Here is an 18083-nt window from a genome sequence, read left to right on the forward strand (position 1 = left end):
GGTAGCAATAAACCAAAACACAAAATCACCTTCAGCAACTTTTTTTGTGCTGAGAAGCCATTTGTCCTTACTGACCCCTCAAAACGATGAGTGACACTCCGTCATCCCAAGAGGCTCTGCGGCAGCTGCCTATTTTGTATACGTATTGCCAGTGGTGGGCAAGGGGTAAAGGTCCTTCCCCAGGCAGCCTGATTTATTAAAATCGCATCAGCCCAAGGCGACAACTGCTCCTATTTCACCTTGGCCACCCAACCCTGATAATTTATAGCGGAGTAATGACTTTTCAGATTTGTTAACGTCTAATGTGAATGTAAGGCTTAGCAAAGACTTTTGCTCCAATGGTCCGGCGGTAAAAACCTGCAGAAAGTTTCAGCTTTATTATCTTTGACAGGTTTGGTTACATTTTATGAAGATATTTGATAGTGTTCCGCTCCATTCAAGATTTCAGCAGGAATGTGGAATTTTGACTGTCTTTATCTCAAGCCCACAAATGTCGCCTGTGCTGCCAAATATATTGTGCTTTCCATCAGAATGAGTGGCATGATATTACCGTGTACTGGAATGCAAATGGAAATTTGTATTGAAAGGATAATTTAGTTTAAGGGAAATACACTACTTGAGAATAAAATCTAAATAGATTATAGTCACTCCAGCTCTACAGCTAGATCTACCCATTTCCATCCTGGCAGATATGCAGTAGATCTGGCTGTCGGTGGTCATGGCAGGGATTTGTTGAAGGTGTAAAATGCCATTCTGTGCCGTGGAAAATAGAAACCAGAGGATCACAGATACTACAGCTACATCTTTTATCCCATAAAACTGGTGCACACAGAATCCCCTCCACTGTGTATAATAAAAAAATATATAATTTTGTGTTTTTTTTCCTCGTTTTTTTAAATCAGTTTTATGTTTATTGTGTGTTGGCATAGTCGCTTGAAATCTCCCCCAGGGGTGCAGGTAACAGGCTGACAATACAGGGGTGTAACTTTGGACATTCACAGAACCTTGTTTAAATTTCTTTAGTTTCTTTTTCGTTTCATTCTGTTTTTTTTTTTCAGATCAGATCATTCGTTATGATTGGCATTCGCTACTTTGGATCATTCGTAACTTCAGATACATTCATATTCGTCCCGTTCTATTCAGTTAGATGTAACGTTTGTTACTTCAGATAATTGGTAAATTTGGATGCATTCGTATTATTTTCGTACCATTCGGATCATTCGTAACTTCAGATGCATTCATATTCGTTCCGTTCCATTCAATTAGATGCAACATTTGTTATGTCGGATAATTCGTAACTTTGAATGCATTCGTATTCATTCCGTTCCATAAGTTTAGATGCGGCATTTGTTACTTTGGATAATTCGTAACTTCGGATGCATTCGTATTTGTGACATTCCATTTGTTTAGACGCAGCATTTGCTACTTTGGATTCGGACATGGGTGGTTGTATTCATAATCGGCCCACCACACCCTGTCTGATCTCTGGATGTAATGCAGTCTGACACAGAAAAACACATAAGGGAATAATGGAAAAGCTCATTGGCCAGAGATAACACACTAAAGCCCCATACACACTATCAGATTTGCTGCTGATTTTGTCTTCAGATTTACCAAAACCATGTAGTGCAAGGGCCTGCTTGATTGCATACAAATTGAAACTGCTAAGGTTTGACCTCATATTATATGGTTTTGTTAAATCTGAAGGAAAAAGCAGCATAAAATCTGATCGTGTGTATGGGGCTTAACACTGCCCATACAAAAATCAAATCAATCTGAGTATATCCAAAAGAAATACAAATATGAATGCATTCATCGATTACTTCAATTATTTATTTAAATGTAACGATAACGAATAGTCAGAAAGAACGAAAATATGGAAAACAAAATTATCCGAGTGTGACTGATTCGGTAAACTCGTAGGTTGAATTGTTTTTTGTTCTTTTGAATTTTTGCATTTTCAGATTTACGTTCTTTTGGATTGTTGTTCTTTCGAGTTTTCGTTCTATCAGATTTTTGTATTTTCGTTCTTTCGGATTTTCGTTCTTTTGGGTTTTCGTTCTTTTGGATTTTTGTTCTTTCTGACTTTTTGTAGGCATTCGTCAAAATTTATAATGAAATGAATTGCACATGTCTAGTTTAAACAAATTAATGGAGTGTCGCTAAATCTTTAGAAAATTTTTATTCCATATTGAAATACAAAAAGGCACTAACTCTCAATTAGTGACATAGAAAAAAAAAAAACACAAAAATAATACAAGGAAATGTTCAGCATAATATGTAAATTATATGTCCAATATAAGCAGTTTGTATCCTCCCCAATAGGTAGTGCATCCAAAATCCAGTGCTTACGTGGATCACACAAAAGGAAAGTTCTTAATAAAGTGCTGTGATAGTTCTCCAAATGAAATGATCAAACATCGATTGCATATTATACTGGATTTTGGCTGGTGTTGAGAAGTGCCCCCCATCGAATAGTACCCGCACATGCGCAGGACAGAGCCACACTTCAGCTGATTTGCCGATCAGCTGGAGTGACGTGACCAGGGCGTAAGCGCACATCGTAGGAGACATCTTTCTACTACCTACCATGTTGATGAACTGACCCTGGCCTGTTTACCGACAGTGTCTTTGCCTGCCAATTTAAACCAAGTTTCTGACTTTCACATGCACCGACCTTGGCTGTTAATCGACCATATTTTTGCCTGCCACTTGGACTGATCTTTTGGTCATCTACTTTAGTACACAGGGGTCTCACATATGTGAGGGGCTTCAGAATAGTGTTCTGAGTAGATAAAACCAATCAGGATCTGGTTGCCCGGAGGCTTCAAAGCAATTTGAGTGGGAGAAGCCTCTACCCCTGTCCCCCTGGCCCTAAACTTGATGGTCCTTCCTGCTGCCTGGACCACTACTTTGGCTGTGCTGACCATATTGCTGCCTGTAATGACCCATGACATTATGGACCATGCAGGGCTGGTGCAAGAATTTTTGACACCCTAGGCGAAACCTCATTTTGCCCCCCCCCCCCCCAATTAGCTCTGCCCCTGTAGATTTTTGCTGCACCTCTCCACCTTTTCTTCAGCCATGATCAACAGACCCACATCTGCATCACTGGACCCGGCCTGAAGACAAACAGTGGTGGTACCGGCTTCCTTCCTCACGCCAGCTGTGGTCTGCAGGTATAGGGACAGGCTAGGGTAGTGTAAAGGCAGCCTAGGGTATTATACGGACAGGCTAACTGTGTAACTACTACACTAACAATGCCTAAATAATAATAAATGCACATTTCTTTACCTGCAAAAAGATCTGCATTTAATATTTCTTTACAAAGGTGAACTTGAACCTCCACGCCTTAAATCACCCCAATTCCTGTATTCTCAGGCCTATGCCCCCGCATATCTGTTCCCTCTGTACCCCCCCACACATCTGTTCACCTCACACACATCTGTTTCCCTCTGTACCCTCCCCCACATGTCTGTTCCCCTCTGTATCCCTCCCCCATATATCTGTTCCCCTCTTTACCCCCCCGCATATCTGTTCCCCCTCTTTACCCCCCCCCACACACACATCTGTTCCCCCTCTTTACCCCCCCACACATCTGTTCCCCTCTTTACCCCCCCCACACATCTGTTCCCCTCTTTACCCCCCCCCCCCCACACACACACATCTGTTCCTCTCTTTACCCCCCCCCCCCACACACATCTGTTCCCCTCTTTACCCCCCTCCCACACATCTGTTCCCCTCTTTACCCCCCACACATCTGTTCCCCACTTTACCCCCCCACACACATCTGTTCCCCACTTTACCCCCCCACACACATCTGTTCCCCACTTTACCCCCCCACACCTGTTTCCCTCTTTACCCCCTCCCACATATCTGTTCCCCTCTTTACTCCCCCACATATCTGTTTGCCTCTTTACCTGCCCCACACATCTGTTCCCCTCTTTACCCCCCCCCACACATCTGTTCCCCTCTTTACCCCCCACATATATTTTCCCCTCTTTACCCCCCCCCCACATATCTGTTCCCCTCTTTACCCCGCATATATCTATTCCCCTCTTTACCCTCCCATATATCTATTCCCCTCTTTACCCCCCCCACACATATCTGTTCCCCTCTTTACCCCCCCCCACATATCTGTTCCCCTCTTTACCCCCCCCCCCCACATATCTGTTCCCCTCTTTACCCCGCATATATCTGTTCCCCTCTTTACCCCCCCCCCCCACATATCTGTTCCCCTCTTTACCCCGCATATATCTGTTCCCCTCTTTACCCCCCCCCCACATATATGTTCCCCTCTTTACCCCCCACATATCTGTTCCCCTCTTTACCCCCCCCCCCCCCCACATATCTGTTCCCCTCTTTACCCCCCCACATATCTGTTCCCCTCTTTACCCCCCCACCATATCTGTTCCCCTTTTTACCCCCCTCCCCCCACCATATCTGTTCCCCTCACACATATCTGCTCCCCTCTTTACCCCCCACCACCATATCTGTTCCCCTCTTTACACTCCCACATATCTGTTCCCCTCTTTACCCCCCCACCATATCTGTTCCCCTCTTTACCCTCTCACACATATCTGTTCCCCTATTCACACCCCCCCCCCACATATCTGTTCCCCTCTTTACCCTCCCATATATCTATTCCCCTCTTTACCTCCCCCCATCTGTTCCCCTCTTTGCCCCCCCCATATATTTATTCCCCTCTTTACCCCCCCCCCCATGCACATCAGTTCCTCTCTGCACCCACCACCCCACCTCTGTTCCCCTTTGTACATGCAATGCAATATAAACTTGACAATGCAATATAAACTTATAAAGCAGAAAAATGTTTTTTTTAATTCAAGTTACTGGATGTGTGGTGCTTGTTTTTTCACTACCTGTGCGAACCGCGTGGTGGCCTCACCTCGAGCAGATCGGAGCTGCTGTCTGTCTTCCCACAAAAGATCCCCGATGGTCCAGGAGGAGGAGGGCAGGGAAATCGCGGCAAGCTCGAAACTTACATGCAGGGTTCCATCTCATCCACCCCGGCCGATTCCATGTGCCCTGCAACTCTGCAAGCACTTCAGGGCCTGCCGGCGCTGCTCTTTGTCCCTGGCTCTCTCCCCTCCTCTTCTTACTGCCTCTGCCAGGGACACACTTCGGGCTGGGGATAGAGTGAAGTCCTGGCAGGGGAGTGCATGGCGTTCACATTGAGAGACCCGTCCAGGAGAGCTTAGAAAAGGAGGCTGACAGAAAGGGGATGGAGAGGGTTATATGTTTGTGCGGGGATCACAGGCACATTTTACCGCGCACCCCCCCAGCCTAGCGCCATTGCTGCTTTATGGTATTACCGGCCCTGCAGGTATTTTAAAAACCGAATCCCCAGCGAGTGGCTAGGGATCCGGATTTTACCGCCCCCACTACCCTGGCGCCCTAGGCAGCTGCCTGACTTGCCTATTGCTAGCGCCGGCCCTGGGACCATGTTTTTTCCTGCTGCTTGGACCAATACTTTGGCTGTATTGACCATATATCTGCCGGCTGCTTCTACTGACTTTGGACAGTATTTTTGCCAGCACACCTCTGCCTGCTACCTGGACCTGTGCTTTGGCTGTGCTTTGGCTGTGCTCTGGATGTGCTCTGGATGTGCTCTGGCTGTGCTGACAGTATCTCTGCCTGTATGAACTATGGACAGTATTCCTGCCTGCAACCTGGATGATTGCTTTTGCTGTCACTGACCTCATCCCTGCCTGCTGTCTGGACCTGTGCTCTCCTCTGTGGACCACTGCACTTCTAAAACCACACGTAATCTTTTGTTATTTGGTATGTACCGGCTATGTGTTAGAAATATGCAGGGCCTTCAAAAATGTGATCGTCGTCAGAAAATGATATGTGTAATTAATGCTTCTAGAATGCCTGGAGGTGCTATTTGGATGTTGGGCCTCTGTATGTGGCCAGGCTGTGTAAAAGGTATAGGGCAGATTAGGGTGGTATAGGGCAGATTAGGGGGGTGTAGAGCAGGCTGGGGGGTGTATAGGGCAGGTTGGGGTGGTATAGGGCAGTTTAGGGGTGTATAGGGCAGGTTAGGGTGGTATAGGGCAGGTTGGGGGGTGTATAGGGCAGGTTGAGGTGGTATAGGGCAAGTTAGGGTGGCATAGGGCCGGTTAGGGGTGTATAGGGCAGGTTAGGGTGTATAGGGCATGTTGGGGTGTATAGGGCAGGTTAGAGGTGTATAGGGCAGGTTGGGTGGTATAGGGCAGGTTAAGGGTGGTATAGTCGCAGGTTAGGGTGGTATAGGGCACGTTAGGGTGGTATAGGGCAGGTTTGGATGGTACAGAGTAGGTTTGGGTGGTGTAGGACAGGTTAGGGGTGTATAGGGCAGGTTGGGGTGGCATAGGGCAGGTTAGGGTTGTATAGGGCAGGTTGGGGTGGCATAGGGCAGGAGTGTTCCTCCGTTCTGCACATGCACGGGCACTTTATGACGGAGAGCACAAATCGATAGAATACTGGCTTGGAACGCTCCGCTGCATGTACGAGCACATTCTAATGAAAACATGTGTTACACATATTGGGTATCAGTGTAGTTTTTGCAATGCCAAGCTGTGGTTTCCAAAGCAAGCAAAGTGGAATAGACTCCCTCCAGAGGTGGTTTTGGCCAGCTCAGTAGGTTGCTTTAAGAAAGGCCTGGATTCTTTCTTAAATGTACATAATATAACTGGGTACTAACATTTATAGGTAAAGTTGATCCAGGGGAAATCCGATTGACTCTCTGGGATCAGGAAGGAATTTTTTCCCCTGATGTAGCAAATTGGATCATGCTTTTCTAGGGTTTTTTTTTCACCTTCCTCTGGATCAACTATGGGTATAGGGCAGTGATGGCGAACCTTGGCACTCCAGATGTTTTGGAACTATATATATATATATATATATATATATATATATATATATATATATATATATATATATATATATATATATATATATATTGTGTTTGTGTACACTATAACTTTACTGTCATTTTTTACTAAAATTACCATTATATTCTCCAAGGTCTCTGCTTTGAGTGAATATATGTAATGTTTGGGGTGGGGCGCAGTCATCTTCAGGCCTAACATGGCCATTTAATATGTGTACATGTCTCTAGTGAACTAGATGGGGTCATGTCTGATCCTTGGCAACCATAATAACTACGGATCGAAACAGTAATGGCACCCCGTGCACCCCCCCCGGTTACCGCACGGCTACATTCAGTCTCCAATTCGGTTCCCATCTTAACTGGTGATTGGTGGGATCAGGTGGGGTGGGGCTCATGACAGCGCTGGACCGCCCCCTTCCGCACCTCTTATCTCCAGGAGGGATACGGAATGCGTGGTAAATCATGGCCAGAGACATCCCGAAGTAAGTGGAGGAATGTGGGCACATCCAGTGTATGTGCAGCACCACAATGTCTGCACCTCTGCCTGCCATAGTGACCGCCGCCAGAAATCCCGTCTGCCCTGTGCCGAGCTGAATCCTGCGTGTCACTGCACACTGCATGTACTCTTCTGTGTGTACCCACCCCCTACAGGCACTTGTCCCTGTGTCTTCCCTCCCAGCAGCCACTGCTCCAACCCCCAATTCTATATTTTTGGATGCATAGAATGCACTTTTTGGTTAAGTTCTATTGGCAGATAGCATGTCTAATTTTATTTGTTTTCTTTTTTTAATGCACAATAAAAACATTGTGGAGAATAATACTTGGCTATGTGTTTTACTTCAAATGACAGTTTGGGAGTAGGCAGTTACAGTTTAAAAAATACAATGTAAAATGAACAAGGGACACCAACATAGTTAATTAAAAACTATGGGATAATGGCATTGTGGTAACTTGCAGCAAAAAACAAACAAGCATAATAATATTATTCTTAATATCACTAGGAAAAAAAAAGCCTTTGAAAATTTGTTTGCAATAACTCCATTAGTATCACCAACAAAGCAGCTTCATTATTATCCCATTAAAGAAGAAGAGAATTGTGCGCTGCATTTCGAGATTTCATAATTTGTCATGTTACGAATGTTAATTCTCCATTACGAACGCTAGTTTACAAGACTGACCGCTTCTGGCTCGTCCTTGCTTCCGAGCCTGAGTGTTTGTACTTTTGTCTGACGGACGGACGAATGGAAAATCCGGCAACAGACATTTGTCCGCAGAAAATGTTAAAGCCTGCAATCCAACATTTGCCCGTGGAAAATCCGACAACAATTTTCCAATGGAGCGTACAAAATCCGATCGTGTGTAAGCGGCTTTAGAGTCTAAGCTCTTTGGCACCGGGACTGATGTGAATGTACAATGTATATGTAAAGCGCTGCGTAAATTGATGGTGCTATATAAGTACCTGTGATAAATAAAAGAGGAAGAAAACTCTGCACATTATTTGTCCAGCCTAAAGCCGGGTACACACGGCCCGAATGTCGGGAGACATTTGCTGCTCCAAAAAAAAAAAAGAGGCTGAGATTCTTCTGTGTGTATGTATCAGCACTCTCAGCCAATGATGGAGATCGCTGACCAAAGTGTTCTGACAAGGGGGGGTCACCCCCTTCTCAGAACACAATAGCTCAGCAGGAGGGGATTAATGTACTTACTTTGCATAGTACCGCAGCCGACAGTTTTTTTTGTTTAACCCACCGATTGGTTTCCATGTTCAACCCAACGGGCTTAAAGGCATCTAAAAGATGCAGTAGAAGCTGGCATTCTATCGGTCGGGGGGCAGCAGACGGACCTGACCACGGACCCCCCGTCGCTCCAGCCGCCACTGTGCACCATACCATACCCCTCCCCGGTTGCCGACTCACATACCTGTACACCTGGTGTACCTGGTGCAGGGAGGATGAGAGCTTCTCTCCCTCGTGTTTGAATCCATCAGCGGCAACTTCCCGGCTTCCCACCTCTGTGTCCCCCCTTCATTTTCTCCTCCCGGCCTATGGGGTCTCAAGGAGGAGAAACAGGAAGACATTAGCGACTATTAATTCGCTAATGTCACACAAGTGGGTGGGCTTGCAGCCCTGATACCACCCTTTTTTATGCTAGAGCCTCAAACACTGTGCTTCCAAAAAAAACCCTATTGAAATCAATGCGTCCCATGCCCCGCATGTAGATTAGGGGCCAGACTCATGGATAGGGGGAGGGGCGGCATCCATGCTCCCCTATGGATGGGCCGCCTCTGAAAAGATGTATGAAAATCAAAAAGCGCAAATAAACACTGGGAGCATCCATTTGTGGAAGGAGGCCACTGAGGGGGGTGACTAGAGATTGAAGTTTGGTTTTAAGTTGATTAAAGTGACTTTTACCCAGCTGCTGCAGGTATTTAACCACCAAAAGTACCGTAATGCGTCCAATACCCTTTCCCCCCACTCCACGCAGCGGTTCTTCCCACTGACTTGTACATTCTGTAGTGACAAATGAGGCGCCAGGAGAAAACCCCATCATTCAGAGGGTGGTTACTTTAACTCACAGCAATGCAGTAATTTATGTTTATTGAAAAAAGATGAGTTCTGTTTGGCTTATGAAGCGCACTACTCCCTTGAGAGCTGCAAAATTGTTCGCTTTCCCACTGGCCATCCCGGACATCTGGAGCTACCCTTATCTCTGACACTTCGGGTTCCATTTGTGTAATAACACCAACTCACTGTTTATGATTACAAATAACAGATTACGTTTACTGAGAAATAAGTGTATACAAGGGGTTACAGCAACTCCACTGCTCCACTAACGTAGTGCAACAGTACAGTGAATACTCACAACAATATGTACAAATAAGTTGGTATTTGGATAAACCTTAAGAATGTGTCTCTAATTAGGACTGGTGCTCAGGAGGCAAATGCCTGGCTGGGCACCTTCCCACTTTCAGCACACTCAAACTGAATACAGAAATGCAGACAACAATTTATGATGCAACACAACTACAAGGGAGCTCCCCCGACTATAATAAAGGTGCAAGGCCTTGCAATATAAGATGCAGTCTTTGATCTTCTTTCTTCTGATAGCTATTTGTGTTTGTAACAAATTTGTAATCCAACAGTGGAATAACAGGGGTTAACTTGAGATGAATACTGAAACTGTTCCTGTAGTGTGATCCACTTGTAATTATCTCTGAAATAATTGCTTAGGAATAACACAGTGTTTAACCAGTTGCCGACCGCCGCACGCCGATGTACGTCGGTAGAATGGCACGGGCAGGCATAAGGACATACATGTACGTCCCTTGCCTCCCGCGGGTCGGGGGCCCGATCGGGCCCCCGCCCGGTGCCTGCGGCGGTCGGTTTTCGTCCGGGAGCGATCCGGGACGAGGGGGCGGCCATTCATTCATGGCCACCCCCTCGCGATCGCTCCCGACGAATAGAAATCCCCGGTGACATCACTTCCTCTCCTGTAATGTAAACACAGGAGAGGAAGTGATGTATTCTCTCCTCCGTGTCGGTATTTTTCGTTCCGACACGGAGGAGAGCGGATCGGTGAGTTGCACCAACACTCTACACACACAGTAGAACATGCCAGGCACACTCACACCCCCCCTTTACCCCCCGATCACCCCCCCAATTACCCCTGCCCCCCAGTCACAGTGACACCAATGTCATTTTTTTTTTTTTTTTTTTTTTTTTTGCATTGGTGTCATTTGTGACTGTAATAACTGTTAGGGCAGTTAGAGTTAGCCCCCTTTAGTTCTAATGTACCCCCCTAACCCCCCCAATAAAGGTTTAACCCCGTGATCACCCCCCGTCGCCAGTGTCACTAAGGCTGGGTTCACATTGCAGCGGTTTATGAGAACGAATGTGATTCGCACCGCACTGCAGTGCAAATCACATCCGATCTCTGTGCGATTCGAGTTCAGCCATTCGCCGCACCCACCGCACCCGCCACACCCGCCGCACCCGCCGCAAATTCGCACGGGACCCTTTTTTTGGCCCGCAGCAGAATCGGATCGCATGGGTGTTCACACCATGCGATCCGAGTTTGCAGATCGCACTGCGATATGCGAACTGATCTGGGGGTGTCAGTAACATTTCACTGACACTCCCAGCAGTTCGCATAGGGCAGTGTGAACTGCCGCCGGGAGGCATGCGATGCGGGAACCCGCCGCGGATTCGCGGCGTTTCCGCATCGCTCCAGTGTGAACCCAGCCTAATAAGCGATCATTTTTCTGATCGCCGTATTAGTGTCACAGGTGACGCTAGTTAGGCAGGTAGGTATTTAGGTTCGCCGCAGCTTTTTATAGCGCCAGGGACCCCCATATACTACCGCATAAAGCCCCCTGATTGCCCCCTAGTTAACCCTTTCACCAGTGATCACCATATAACTGTTACAGGTGACGCTGGTTGGTTAGTTATTTTTTTATAGTTTCAGGGCACCCGCCATTTATTACCTAATAAAGGTTTAACCCCCTGATCACCCGGCGGGTGTCATTTGTGACTAATAACTGTTAGGGCAGTTAGGGTTAGCCCCCTTTAGTTCTAAGGTACCCCCCTAACCCCCCCAATAAAGGTTTAACCCCGTGATCACCCCCCGTCGCCAGTGTCACTAAGGCTGGCTTCACATTGCAGCGGTTTATGAGAACGGATGTGATTCACACCGCACTGCAGTGCAAATCACATCCGATCTCTGTGCGATTCGAGTTCAGCCATTCGCCGCACCCGCCGCACCCGCCGCAAATTCGCACGGGACCCTTTTTTTGGCCCGCAGCAGAATCGGATCGCATGGGTGTTCACACCATGCGATCCGAGTTTGCAGATCGCACTGCGATATGCGAACTGATCTGGGGGTGTCAGTAACATTTCACTGACACTCCCAGCAGTTCGCATAGGGCAGTGTGAACTGCCGCCGGGAGGCATGCGATGCGGGAACCCGCCGCGGATTCGCGGCGTTTCCGCATCGCTCCAGTGTGAACCCAGCCTAATAAGCGATCATTTTTCTGATCGCCGTATTAGTGTCACAGGTGACGCTAGTTAGGCAGGTAGGTATTTAGGTTCGCCGCAGCTTTTTATAGCGCCAGGGACCCCCATATACTACCGCATAAAGCCCCCTGATTGCCCCCTAGTTAACCCTTTCACCAGTGATCACCATATAACTGTTACAGGTGACGCTGGTTGGTTAGTTATTTTTTTATAGTTTCAGGGCACCCGCCATTTATTACCTAATAAAGGTTTAACCCCCTGATCACCCGGCGGGTGTCATTTGTGACTAATAACTGTTAGGGCAGTTAGGGTTAGCCCCCTTTAGTTCTAAGGTACCCCCCTAACCCCCCCAATAAAGGTTTAACCCCGTGATCACCCCCCGTCGCCAGTGTCACTAAGGCTGGCTTCACATTGCAGCGGTTTATGAGAACGGATGTGATTCACACCGCACTGCAGTGCAAATCACATCCGATCTCTGTGCGATTCGAGTTCAGCCATTCGCCGCACCCGCCGCACCCGCCGCAAATTCGCACGGGACCCTTTTTTTGGCCCGCAGCAGAATCGGATCGCATGGGTGTTCACACCATGCGATCCGAGTTTGCAGATCGCACTGCGATATGCGAACTGATCTGGGGGTGTCAGTAACATTTCACTGACACTCCCAGCAGTTCGCATAGGGCAGTGTGAACTGCCGCCGGGAGGCATGCGATGCGGGAACCCGCCGCGCATTCGTGGCGTTCCCGCATCGCTCCAGTGTGAACCCAGCCTAATAAGTGATCGTTTTTCTGATCGCTGTATTAGTGTCACAGGTGACGCTAGTTAGACAGGTAGGTATTTAGGTTCGCTGCAGCTTTTTATAGCGCCAGGGACCCCCATATACTACCGCATAAAGCCCCCTAATTGCCCCCTAGTTAACCCTTTCACCAGTGATCACCATATAACTGTTACAGGTAACGCTGGTTGGTTAGTTATTTTTTTATAGTTTCAGGGCACCCGCCATTTATTACCTAGTCTCACTAGTGTACCCCTAAATTTAGGGGTGTCTACTTTCCAAAATGGGGTCATTTGGGGGGGGTTTGTGCCATCTTGGCATTTTATGGCCTTCAAAACTGTAACGCCCTTAGAAAGCCTGATGGCGGTGCTTGGTTTTCGGGGCCCCGTACGCGGCTAGGCTCCCAAAAAGTCCCACATATGTGGTATCCCCGTACTCAGGAGAAGCAGCAGAATTTATTTTGGGGTGTCATTTCACATATGCCCATGGCATGCGTGAGCAATATATCATTTAGTGACAACTTTGTGAAAAAAAAAAAAAAAGTTTGTAATTTTCCCGCAACTTGTGGCAAAATATAAAATATTCCATGGACTCAACATGCCTCTCAGCAAATAGCTTGGGGTGTCTACTTTCTAAAATGGGGTCATTTGTGGGGGTTTTGTGCCATCTTGGCATTTTATGGCCTTCAAAACTGTAATAGGTAGTGAGAAGTGAACTCAAAAATTTACGCCCTTAGAAAGCCTGAAGGCGGTGCTTGGTTTTCGGGGCCCCGTACGCGGCTAGGCTCCCAAAAAGTCCCACATATGTGGTATCCCCGTACTCAGGAGAAGCAGCAGAATTTATTTTGGGGTGTCATTTCACATATGCCCATGGCATGCATGAGCAATATATCATTTAGTGACAACTTTGTTAAAAAAAAAAAGTTTGTAATTTCCCCGCAACTTGTGGCAAAATATAAAATATTCCATGAACTCAACATGCCTCTCAGCAAATAGCTTGGGGTGTCTACTTTCTAAAATGGGGTCATTTGTGGGGGTTTTGTGCCATCTTGGCATTTTATGGCCTTCAAAACTGTAATAGGTAGTGAGAAGTGAACTCAAAAATTTACGCCCTTAGAAAGCCTGAAGGCGGTGCTTGGTTTTCGGGGCCCCGTACGCGGCTAGGCTCCCAAAAAGTCCCACATATGTGGTATCCCCATACTCAGGAGAAGCAGCAGAATTTATTTTGGGGTGTCATTTCACATACGCCCATAGCATGTGTGAGCAATATATCATTTAGTGACAACTTTGTGTAAAAAAAAAAAAAAAAATTTTTTTTTGTCATTATTCAATCGCTTGAGGCAAAAAAATAAAATATTCAATGGGCTCAACATGCCTCTTATCAATTTCCTTAGGGGGTCTACTTTCCAAAATGGGGTCATTTGGGGGGGTTTTGTACTGCCCTGCCATTTTAGCACCTCAAGAAATGAGATAGGCAGTCGTAAACTAAAAGCTGCGTAAATTCCAGAAAACGTACCTTAGTTTGTAGATGTGACAACTTTTGCGCAAACCAATGAATATACAATTATTGACTTTTTTTTTACCAAAGACATGTGGCTGAATACATTTTGGCCTAAATGTATGACTAAAATTGAGTTTATTGGATTTTTCTAATAACAAAAAGTAGAAAATATCATTTTTTTTCAAAATTTGCGGTCTTTTTACGTTTATATCGCAAAAAATAAAAATCGCAGAGGCAATCAAATACCATCAAAAGAAAGCTCTATTTGTGGGAAGAAAAGGACGCAAATTTTGTTTGGGTACAACATTGCATGACCGCGCAATTACCAGTTAAAGCAGCGCAGTGCCAAAGTGTAAAAAGACCTCTGGTCATTTACCAGCAAAATGGTCCGGTCTGAAAGTGGTTAAGTGAAGTGAAGGATAGGCTTGACCCTGCTTAAACTCAGTCTTTATTAGATTCTCCTCCGTTGAACTACAGGTTCCAGCAACACTGTGTTAGAATCTAGGTGTATGAAAGTGCGTAATAAACTGTGGGCAACAGCCCTCTCACCAAACTGGATCTGAAGAATGTAACAGCTCTGCTCCGGTGCACTCTGTCTTGCTTCTAGCTGGCCGGCTCCGTCACAACACTCCATTCTGCAAGATGAACCGGGTCCCTCTGATGCTCCGACAGGTGTCTCTGGATCCTTCCCGATCTGGTCACTCAGTATCTCCAGCGATCAGATGAGTGGCAAAGTCTGTATTTGTTCCGCTCCACAGTGGCTGTAGGCTGTGCTCCCTGGAGACCTCCTCACAAGTCCTTACAGGCAGGCCATGCATCCAGAAAGAGCAAGAAAATGGCTGCGTGTGTCCTTTTATAGCCTACCCAGCATGCAGTTCAGTACAGGGTGATCATGGGTAGGTCACCTGGCCTTCTGGGTGGTTAGGTCATAGCAGAATGTAAACAGAACACTCACTTCCTGTTATCTTTCTAGTGCTTGGAAAAGGAAAATCATTCAAGTCCATTTCCTATTATTGGCCGCTAGATGGCGCCAATTACTAAAGAATAACACTGTCCATAAGCTTACACGTTAAAGCATTTGTAGGCAAAAATAGCAGCGCTACACTTATTTGAGTTTTATATTCTGCAAATAGCTCTAAGCCTATCAAGTCCGAAAGAGTTCATGTAGAAATATGCAGAAATGCAAACCTTTACTATTAAAGTGGAACTGAACTGTATCTGAGCATCACAAACTGAAAATGCTATTCAATGTATTTTTAATATTCAAAGCAAACTTACCCATCCATCCATGACTCAATGCTTTATTTTGTTGAGAAATAATAACCCTAGCATTTCTAACTGTGGCCATCTTGAGTAAGTGTAGATTGTTCATGTAGAATTTACTTCCTGGAATCCATCTATCCTTAGCTCAGGCATGCAGACAGAATGGCGTGCTTAGCAGAGAAAGCCCCTCCTCCAGATGAAAGAAAAAAAATGAAGACTCCTGGAATGTAAGACATCATTTTGGCCTAGGCCAGAAACCAGTAAACAACTAATGAAACATTAAAAAAAAAAGAACAAGTAAATATAATTTACCTTTCTATCTATTTACTAAGACTAGCAGCATAAGGATTACAAATAGTAAAACTGATACTAAAGGCCCCTTTTTCTTTTTTCTTTAAAAATAACAAACATGTTATACTTACCTGCTCTGTGAAATGGTTTTGCACAGAGCAGCCTGGATCCTTCTCCACCCCGTGGGGCGGGGCTTAGTCATACATTTGGTGGCTATGTAAAAAGAATGCTGGACTCGGGAGCATGCCCACAAGCTAACCCCCAGGAGAGCGGTTATCTGATGTGGGTAGGAACCGCGAGAGCCTCAGAGGGACCCCAGAAGACAGTGTTCAGGGCCACTGTGTGCAAAACGAGCTGCACAGTGGAGGTAGTGAAGTATGATATATTTGTTATTTTAAAAAAAATAATCAAAGCTTTACAATCACTTTAAGGACCGGAAGGATTTGCCGACTTAATGACCAGGCCATTTTTTTGTAATACGGCACTGCGTCGCTTTAACTGACAATTGCGCAGTCGTGCGACGCTGTACCCAAACAAAATGTATGTCCTTTTTTCCCACAAATAGAGCTTTCTTTATGTGGTATTTGATCACCTCTGCGTTTTTTGATTTTGCTATAATAAATATCCATAAAAATAAAAAATGTCTTCATCAGTTTTGTGCAAAAGTCATAGCGTCTACAAAATGGGGAACAGATTTGTGGCATTTTTATTATTTATTTATTTTTTACTAGTAGTAATGGCGGCAATCTGCAATTTTTAGCGGGGCTGCGACATTGCGGTGGACAGATTGGACACTTTTGAAACTTTTTTGGGACCAGTGGCATTTATACAGTGATCAGAGCTAAAAATAGCCACTGATTACTGCATAAATGTCACTGACAGGGAAGGGGTTAACACTAGGGGGTGATCAAGGGGTTAAGTGTTCCCTAGGGAAGGGTTTCTAACTATGAGGGCAGTGCACTGACTGGAGGAGGAGAGAGATTGCTGTTCCTAATCACTAGGAACAGCAGATCTCTCTCTACTCCCCTGTCAGAACGGTTTGTTTACATACACAGATTTCCGTTCTGGCTCTCTGTGGAGCGATCACAGGTGGCTGGCCACATGCTTAGGCTCCAGCATCACACAGCATCGCACAAGCGCAAGCCCCCTATGGCTCTTAAAGTGGCCCACGTCCTATGACGATTCGCACCGCCACGCCAACCTGCCACCATATAACGGCTGCAGCTGGTTGGCAAATGGGTAAAGTGATTGTAAATCTCAATCATGGAATCTAAGCAAAGCACATGTATCTGCAGTGTTTACTTATCGCTCTCCAAAGCTCTAAGTGTAGTTTCTCTCTGGTGCTTTGTTCCTGTTAACAACATGAGTCACTTCTGAGAAGTTTTCCTGACACATGAAATACATTTGTATCAGGAGTGGGGGGTGGGGCTCAGCAAACAGCTTGTCTACTCAAAGCACAGTTCTTCTGCTGTGTGTGTTTGAGTGTGTGTGTGTGGGGGGGGGGGGGGTGTTCCTTTCCTCCAATCAGCTCTCACATATTGTAACTGCAGCCTCTGTGCCCCCTTCTCTGTGTTCCTGACAAATGAAAAAAATATTTTTAACGCTTTACTGCCCTTTTGAAGGGGTGTAGGGAGGAGCAAATTGCAGATATACAATTAAAACTTATGTAGGGAGATTTGTTTCACCTCTGTGTATCAACTGAGGATGTCCACTTCAATGGGTATATGTGAGGGTTTGGCTGATTGGTTTCCATGTAGAACTGCATCAGATTTTGCACACTCCAGCGTTAGTAAATCTCCCCCAAGGAGTTTAGTTCCGTTTAAAAAGTGACTCCGCTTTTGTTGAGAAAAAAATATTCCCCTCTGGGTGATCTATGTACATTACAAGAATTATAACAACCTTTTTTTGCAGATTCCTACCTTTTGTCATTCTGAAAAAAATCCCTGTTTGTTCCTCTGTGCCCATGAGGGAAAATGAATCTAATGGGAGTGGTTTCATAATTATCAATCAGCTGTGGCACCTGCAGGGCTCTAATGAGGAAATCTGCTGGGTCTGCATCCCTTTCGATGTATTTCTATTGGGAGTATCTTACCAAAAATGACATTTTTGTTCCAGGGGATGCCTGAAATCTGACTTGTATCTTAGTGCAGACTTCTAGGGAAATTGGTGAGCCAATCACACAAGCAGGAAATTATGTTTTTGGTTGGAATTCTGTACACATTCTGTACACAGAACACCTCCAGGTAGCCATATTGCATTGCATTTTCAGAAAATTGAAATGGCAGTAGATTGAAAAGGAAAGGTAATTTTTAATAACATTCAATTACAATATGACTTGTGTCGCAATTGT

Source organism: Lithobates pipiens, unplaced genomic scaffold, assembly GCF_037356315.1.
Source record: "Lithobates pipiens isolate NorthernLeopardFrog02 unplaced genomic scaffold, aLitPip1_a1.2 Scaffold_10, whole genome shotgun sequence".
NCBI lineage: Eukaryota > Metazoa > Chordata > Amphibia > Anura > Ranidae > Lithobates > Lithobates pipiens.